This window comes from Artibeus jamaicensis, unplaced genomic scaffold, assembly GCF_021234435.1.
Source record: "Artibeus jamaicensis isolate MK-2021 breed Jamaican fruit bat unplaced genomic scaffold, CSHL_Jam_final scaffold_474, whole genome shotgun sequence".
Taxonomy (NCBI): domain Eukaryota; kingdom Metazoa; phylum Chordata; class Mammalia; order Chiroptera; family Phyllostomidae; genus Artibeus; species Artibeus jamaicensis.
Window position 1 is genome coordinate 12,927,190 of NW_026522046.1, and position 7,294 is coordinate 12,934,483.

A 7,294-nucleotide genomic window follows, 5' to 3' on the forward strand; every position below is an offset into this window, starting at 1 on the left:
AGTAGTTAATCATTGTATCAGGTTGTGATGTCAACCATGGCATGGTTCTGTCTTGTTTCCTGAGGGTATGGTGCTCTGGTTCTGCTTTGATGAGCCTGGGGCTGAAACACAACTGAAGTCAATACATGGTCTTTAGTTCAATGATTCTGTTTTTGTAATCAACTGACCTGAAGCTTTGTTCCTAAGACAGTTTACTGCTGACCAGAATTTGACGTCTTAAGGACTTACTAATTAAGGAATGGAATAGAAGGACAAAAAGGAGAAAGAGTCAAGTTAATGAAATGGAGTTTCTGAGTGATTAAAATTCCTTACTGCTCTGTACTTTCATTCTTCATAGGTCCTCAAAAAAAGCATTTCTTATTTCACTCATTCTTACTTTCATCCATTCATTCCACACATATTTGTTGAGTGAATACTATGTATGTATCCATCACTGTTCTAAATTCTCAGGATCTGGCTTAGAATTATGACAAAGACCCTCCCCTCTGGGTGCCTACTTAATGTAAGAGGAGGCAGATAGAGGGTAAAATACAATTAAATACATACAATAATTTCACACACCGATGGAAGCTATGTAGAAAATGAAATACAGTGATATGCGGTAGAAAAGTGGCAGGGTACCTGATGCTCGGGAATGCTGCCTTGAGTGTCATCTTGCCAGTTCTGTCTTTCTGATAATCTCTACAAATGTAATAGTGTGTTAGCCAATACTGTGCCTTATTCTGGACTCGCCACGTTTCTGTGATAGCAGCAAATAACTTTAGAACTTCAAATTTGAGTTGAATCTCTTATGTGTTCATTTGTTTACTATTTCTAAGAGCCATTTCAGATTTTGGAATAGATATAAAATTTTACAAACCTAGAAATACAGGTAAATATTCCAGTCATTAGGAAAACAAACCTAGGTGTCAGAAAAAAAAAACAGTTCTGATTTTAAGTGGCTACATACTAGTTGTGTGTTTGAGAGAATTTCCTGAATTCTTGAAGTCTTAATGTTCTCAATGACACATTAGACCAATCCTTGGTATGTCATAAACTTAGAAAGAGGATAAAAATGTATATTTAACTTATAACTTAGTACCTAGTAGAATATATGATAGGCAAACTACAGGGGTGGGGAAAAGTAGGTTTACAGTTTTGAGTATGAAAACTCAGTTTACAATTGTATTATTATTTATTATTATATTATTTCCTATAATAAGAACCACTGTAAAACTACTTTTCCCCACCCCTATCTGGGTTATCTCTTAGTTTTCTACATTTTTGTTCTGTTACTATCTTGGTCTAGATAATCTTTAAGACAGAAATATTTATTTGTGGTAACATAACAGCTTGGTTTTCCAGCACAGTCCCAGATTCATAAATTTTATTTCATTTGTTAAGCTATCAAGTCTGGCTTAGTTTCTCTTGGTTTTCTGTTTGAAAAAATATGACTAAATTATAGATACTCCAAATACATTGTACCCTAGTTTGATAAATAGGCTTTACTTTTCCTGCTTTTTTTGGCTGGCAGCACCATCTTCTCTACAGATGATTTACAGGCCAGATGCAGAGCAATCTGAGATGTAGATGCCCCCTGCTGTGAAGCAATTATTGCCCTAGAGGCTCTTATGCTGCCTGGTTATAATTTTGTTATGAAGCAAACAAACTTTGTACTTTGGAATATAAATCAACCTGTAGCTACAGATCATTAAGGATGCAGATTTACATAACCATATTGGTAGACATGTTGTAATGGTCTGCATCATAGCCTTAATGGCAACAAATCAAGTCTAGGATTTTCTCCAACCACATTCATTATTGATGGAAATTTATTTGCCAATCCCCATTCTATGTTCTTGGTGCCCAAAATGCAGGAAAAAAAAGAGATTTTAAGATGTGAGCCAAGGTAACTCAAGTAAAATATTTAAAATGCTGAATAAGGAGGCTTGGAAATGGTGTGCTAATAAAAATTACATTTTGGGGGTTTTAGGTTCAGTTTTAGAGTTTTAGGTTAATGCATTTAAGTTTAGAATTTGGAATTGAAGGTGAAAGAACATGGGTTCGAGGTGAAAATGAGTTGATGGGTTGGTCACATTAACATCTGTTCATGTCTTATCCCTGAAAATAGAAATATGGAAAATAGAAAGTAGAAATAAGGAGATTTAAATGATCTTTTTATATAATGATGACCTAAGAACAAGGTAATATATACAAAAATTTGTAGCATCTTCAAATATATCATCAACTTTAATTACTGTTTTAACTAAACTATTATATATTTTAAAGGGAAAGAGGAAGTTTTGGTTTCCCTTTAACTTTCAGAAAAACAAAGATACAACTGAAGGGAAAATGCAATTAAAATTTGATGTCTTAGAAAGGCCCATATTTGTAAAATATCAAGTTAAATTGCGGGCAAAAGAGGACTTTGAAATTGTATGTTAGACTGGTGAACACAGAAATTTATTTTAAAACACAGTATATAATAACATGTTTTTATTCCCTGCTTCTTATGAGAAATCAAAGTTCTCAGTGAAAGAAGAAGTTTTCTTCTGAAAGATTCCATTTGAAATAGGTGCCATAAGTTCAGATTTTTTTAACTTATTTTATCTAAAAGGAATGTCATTATTTTGATAAGTGATATATTCAAAACTCCAAAAATTAAAAAAATTACACTTTTGGACAAAAATATTTGAATAATTGTGAAATGAAAAACTAACATCAGCAAAGTGCAAATTTTAATATCAGCAAGACAGCACAGGAAGATACTTAAACATAAGTTAATCTGCTTCTCTGCTGATCATTGATCATGACAAAAAGAAGAGTTGGGCTCAGGAAGGAAATAATAAAGAAAATATGTCCAACCATCATTTTTTTGTCAGCTACAGCATTTCCTGCTGATGAAATTGGATGGTATGAATAACTAATGAGAAGAAAATGAGGATTGAAGTGCAAGAAGAATTTAAGATTTGTATCCTTTTCATTAGACTGTACCATGGGAGCATAAAACTAGAAGAGAAAAAAGGGCTTCACATTTTTTTAGCTTCAAATGGCTCATTTACTTCAAAAAGAAATACAATGGGTCTGGCATGTATAAGCTGAGAAGTCACCACACTTTTCTATCAAATAAAAAGCTGTACAAACGAAGAAGGCAAACTGCTGCTCCCCAAACCCGGAGAGACAGGCAGGCAAGTGTCAAGAATCACAGTTTTGTGGAGAAGAAACCCATGGGCTGAAATCTCTGTGGGAACCACTGGTGGGGTAAGGAAAACAGAACTGCAGTTGACTAACAAATCCTGGAGGCTCTTTGTGGATTACTTGGGGAGTTTAAAGCTTCAAGTCATTGGGGACACCATACACTTTAGTGAGATTTACCTCCGAGAGTCTACCACGTTCTCACATTAAATATCAAATAAAAATCCCCTTGCACTTCCAATATTGGAAGAAACTATTTTGAAATACTCCAGAATATTCTTTTTTTTTTTTCAAAACAAGGTCTGCCCTTAGGGAAAACAGAGTATATTACTTGCTGTTGTTTCATCAGAATCTCACTGACCTGGGAGGATTGAAATAAATACCCAAATCCGGCCAGCTCTAGCTTTCCATGTGGAGGAAGGAAAAGACCCAAGTCCAGCTCACCATAATCATCCTGTCCAAGGAGAAAGAAGAGAGATGAGAAACACATATGAACACATGTGACATTCAGAGTTTAGAGATACAGGCTCATTAAAAGACTGAGACATAGAATGCCTCCCTTTCTTCACATATTAGCATATTACTAAAAGCTTGTTTACATTTCCTTTTACTCAGCAAATCATGCCTAGTTGTCAAGATAATAATCACAAGACACAATAAAAGGCCAAAAGCACAGTTTAAAGAGAAAAAGCAAACATCAGCACCAGACTCAGATGACAAGGATGTTGGAATTAATAGAAAAAAGGATTAATGTGCTGGACTCTTATGGATAGAGTAGATAGCATGCAAAACCAGATACACAACAGAAGCATATAGATGGAAATTCTAAGAAAGAACCAAAATTAAATGCTAGAGATTATAAACATTTGAATAGATATGTGGAATGACTTTAATGTTCTTATTAATAGACTTACATAACTGAGGAAAGAAACTGTGAGCTGGAGAATATCTCAATAGAAACCTCTAAAATGGAGAAGCAAACAAAAAAGATTGAAAACACAGAAGACTCTATCCAAGAAATGAGGAACCACTATAAAAATTATCTCATTCATATAATAGAAATGCTAGAAGGATAAAATAGAGGAAAAGGAACAGAAAAAAATATTTGAAATAAAAGTGACTGAGAATTTTCCAAGTTAATGACACCAGTCCACAGAATAAGGAAGCTCAGAGAACACAAAAGAGAGCAGGATAAATGTCAGAAAACAATTATGACTAGAAATATAATTTTCAAGCTACAGAAAAAGGCTAAAGCTAAAAAAACTCTACAAGAAGTAGGGGTGGGGGAGAGAGAACCACCTTAACTATAGAAGAGCAAAGATAAAAAGGACATTCAACTCAGAAACTATGCAAGCAAGAAGAGAGTGGAGAGCAAAATGCAGAGAAAAAAACCCAACAATCTAAAATTCTACACCCTGGAAAATTATCCTTGAAAAGCCAAGAAGAAATAAAGACTTTCTCAGACAAACTAAAATTGAAGCATTTTGCTGCCAACAAATCTGCCTTGCAAGAAATGCTTTAATAAGTTATTTAGAGAGAGGGAAAATGATAAAGGTCAGAAATTTGTATATACATAAAGAAAAAAGAGAGTACTGGAAAGAGAATAAGTGAAGTTGAAATTTAAAAAAATTAGTTTTTAAAATTCTTAATTGATTTAATAGGCAAACAGTTCAAAATAATCATATCAACAATGTATACAATTTATATGCTTATGTAAATATATATTGCATGAATATATTATGTGCGTATATGCTCATGTATATTTATACATAAATGAAATGAATGATTGCAACATATAAGGTATGAGAGAAAAGATAGGATTATTTTGTTATTATATGATAGTTATAGTGCCTGAGAAGTAGTGTAGTGTTATTTAAAAGTGGATTTGGATTAGTTGTAAATGTGTATTGTGAACTACAGGAGAAAACTTAAATATTTGTAATGAAAGAAAGATAAATGATATGCTTCGAAAGGAGACTAAATTTAATTGTGGGAATTTCCACATTTTGGTAATGAATACCTACAAAAATATCTACAGCTAACTATATACTTCATAATGGGAAACTCAAATCTATTCTTCTAGGATAAGAAAAATGGCAAGGATATTCTCTTTTATGAGTTCTTTTCCAAATTATAACAAGTTCTAGCTAATACACTAAGTCAACGAAAGGATAAACACACACATTTGCATATACATACAAATTAGTGAGAAAAAATAAAGCCTTTGCAGATGATATGATGGTCTAAGAAATTTGAAAGAATTGACCAAAAAACTCCTGGAACTAATAAGTTATTATAACAAATTACATGGTCAATATACAGGAGTCAATTGCTTTCTTTTTTATTTTATTTTATTTTTTCAATTGCTTTCTTATATAACAAGAATGAACAAGTACAATTTGAAATTAAAAAATATAATTTGCGTTAGCACCCCCAAAATGAAATACTTAGCCATAAATCTATCAAAACACAAGGGCTTTATGAGGCAAACTTCAAAACCCTAGTGAACAAAATTGGAGAAGAGGATAGATGAGATACATGGGAGAATCGCTATTCCATGTTCACAGATAAGATGTCAATTGTCAATTGTCAAGAAGTCTTTTCTTCTGAACGTATTGCTAGCTTCAGCACAATACTAGTCAAGATCACAGCAAATTACTTTGTTGATATTGACCAACCTATTCTAAGTTTATATGGAAAGACAGAAGATGCAGAATAGCTAATACAATATTGAAGGACAAAAACAAAGTTCAAGGACTGCCACTATAAGACCTATCATAGAGCTATAGTAATTAAGACAGTGTGATGTGGGAAAACCAAAGATGAATGGATCAATGAAATGGACTAGAGATCCCAGAAATAGATTCCTGTAACCAATTAATATTTGAAAAAGGAACAAAAACAATACAATTGAGCAAATACAGTCTTTTTAACCAGTGGTGTTGGAACAGCTGGATAGTCACAGCCAAAACAGTTAATCACAAACCTTAAATCTTGCACAAAGATAAACTTGTAATGGATTATAGACATAAATGTAAAACTAAACAACTTTTATGAAATAACATAAGAGAAAATCTACATGTCATTGTAAACTTTTCAAAACCAATGGAATGTACACCATCAAAAATAAGGCCAAATGTAAACTACAGTCTCTGGATGATAATAATATGTTAATGAAGGTTTATCAATTGTAACAAATATACCACTCTGATGGGGGGGCTATGTATGTGTGGGGGCAGAGAGTGTATGGGAAATATCTGTACCTTTAGTTCCATGCTGCTGTGAACTTAAAACTGCTCTAAAAATAAAATCTATTAAAATTATGGTGAATTTGTCGTAGTAATCATTTCACTACATATGTGTGTTAGACTCTTATGTTGTATATCTTACACTTATAAAGTGATGTATGCCAATTAAATCAATAAAACTGTAAATGATTATAGCAGAAAATTATACCAGACTTCTTCTAAATAATAACAGGCACTAATCCACATATTCTATGTTGAGTTTATCTCAAAAATCAGCCATAAATTCTCCATGGATGCAAATCTGTTTGGTGAGATTACTTAAACTATTTTGGTTGTATTATTGTTGCTGTTTGTAGAATCAGGTCTGAAATAAATGAATGAATGACTAGCCTCTACAACAACTCAGACAGCGTATATTTCTTCTGGTTCAGGTGGAATCAAATACATACATTTTCTTGTTTTTTCTTTGCTTTCTTTATAAGCCATGAGATCCCTACATAAACTGAAAGCTAAGGCTCTCTGAAGAGAAGTAACTATTCAGGCCTTCAGACTAAAAGTAGATCTTTTCAATGTCAATGTTACAACATACCAGGAAAACTGCTACTATTCACTATGCTATAAACAAATTATTAAATTGACATTAAATTTTTATATGTGCTGATGAGAATTGGGACTGATCAGAAATTTCACCCTGCTTGCAAATTCACAATTTAGTGAATACTGGCAGAAGACAGAGACAAAGATGTGTCAGAGACAAAGATGGCACCAGTCATAACCTAGCAGGAGCGAGAGTGTCATTGTGAGGTTCTTGGCACTCCAATTTCCACAGGATAATATGATGAGGGCCAGGTGATGCCAGCATACCAGAAGGG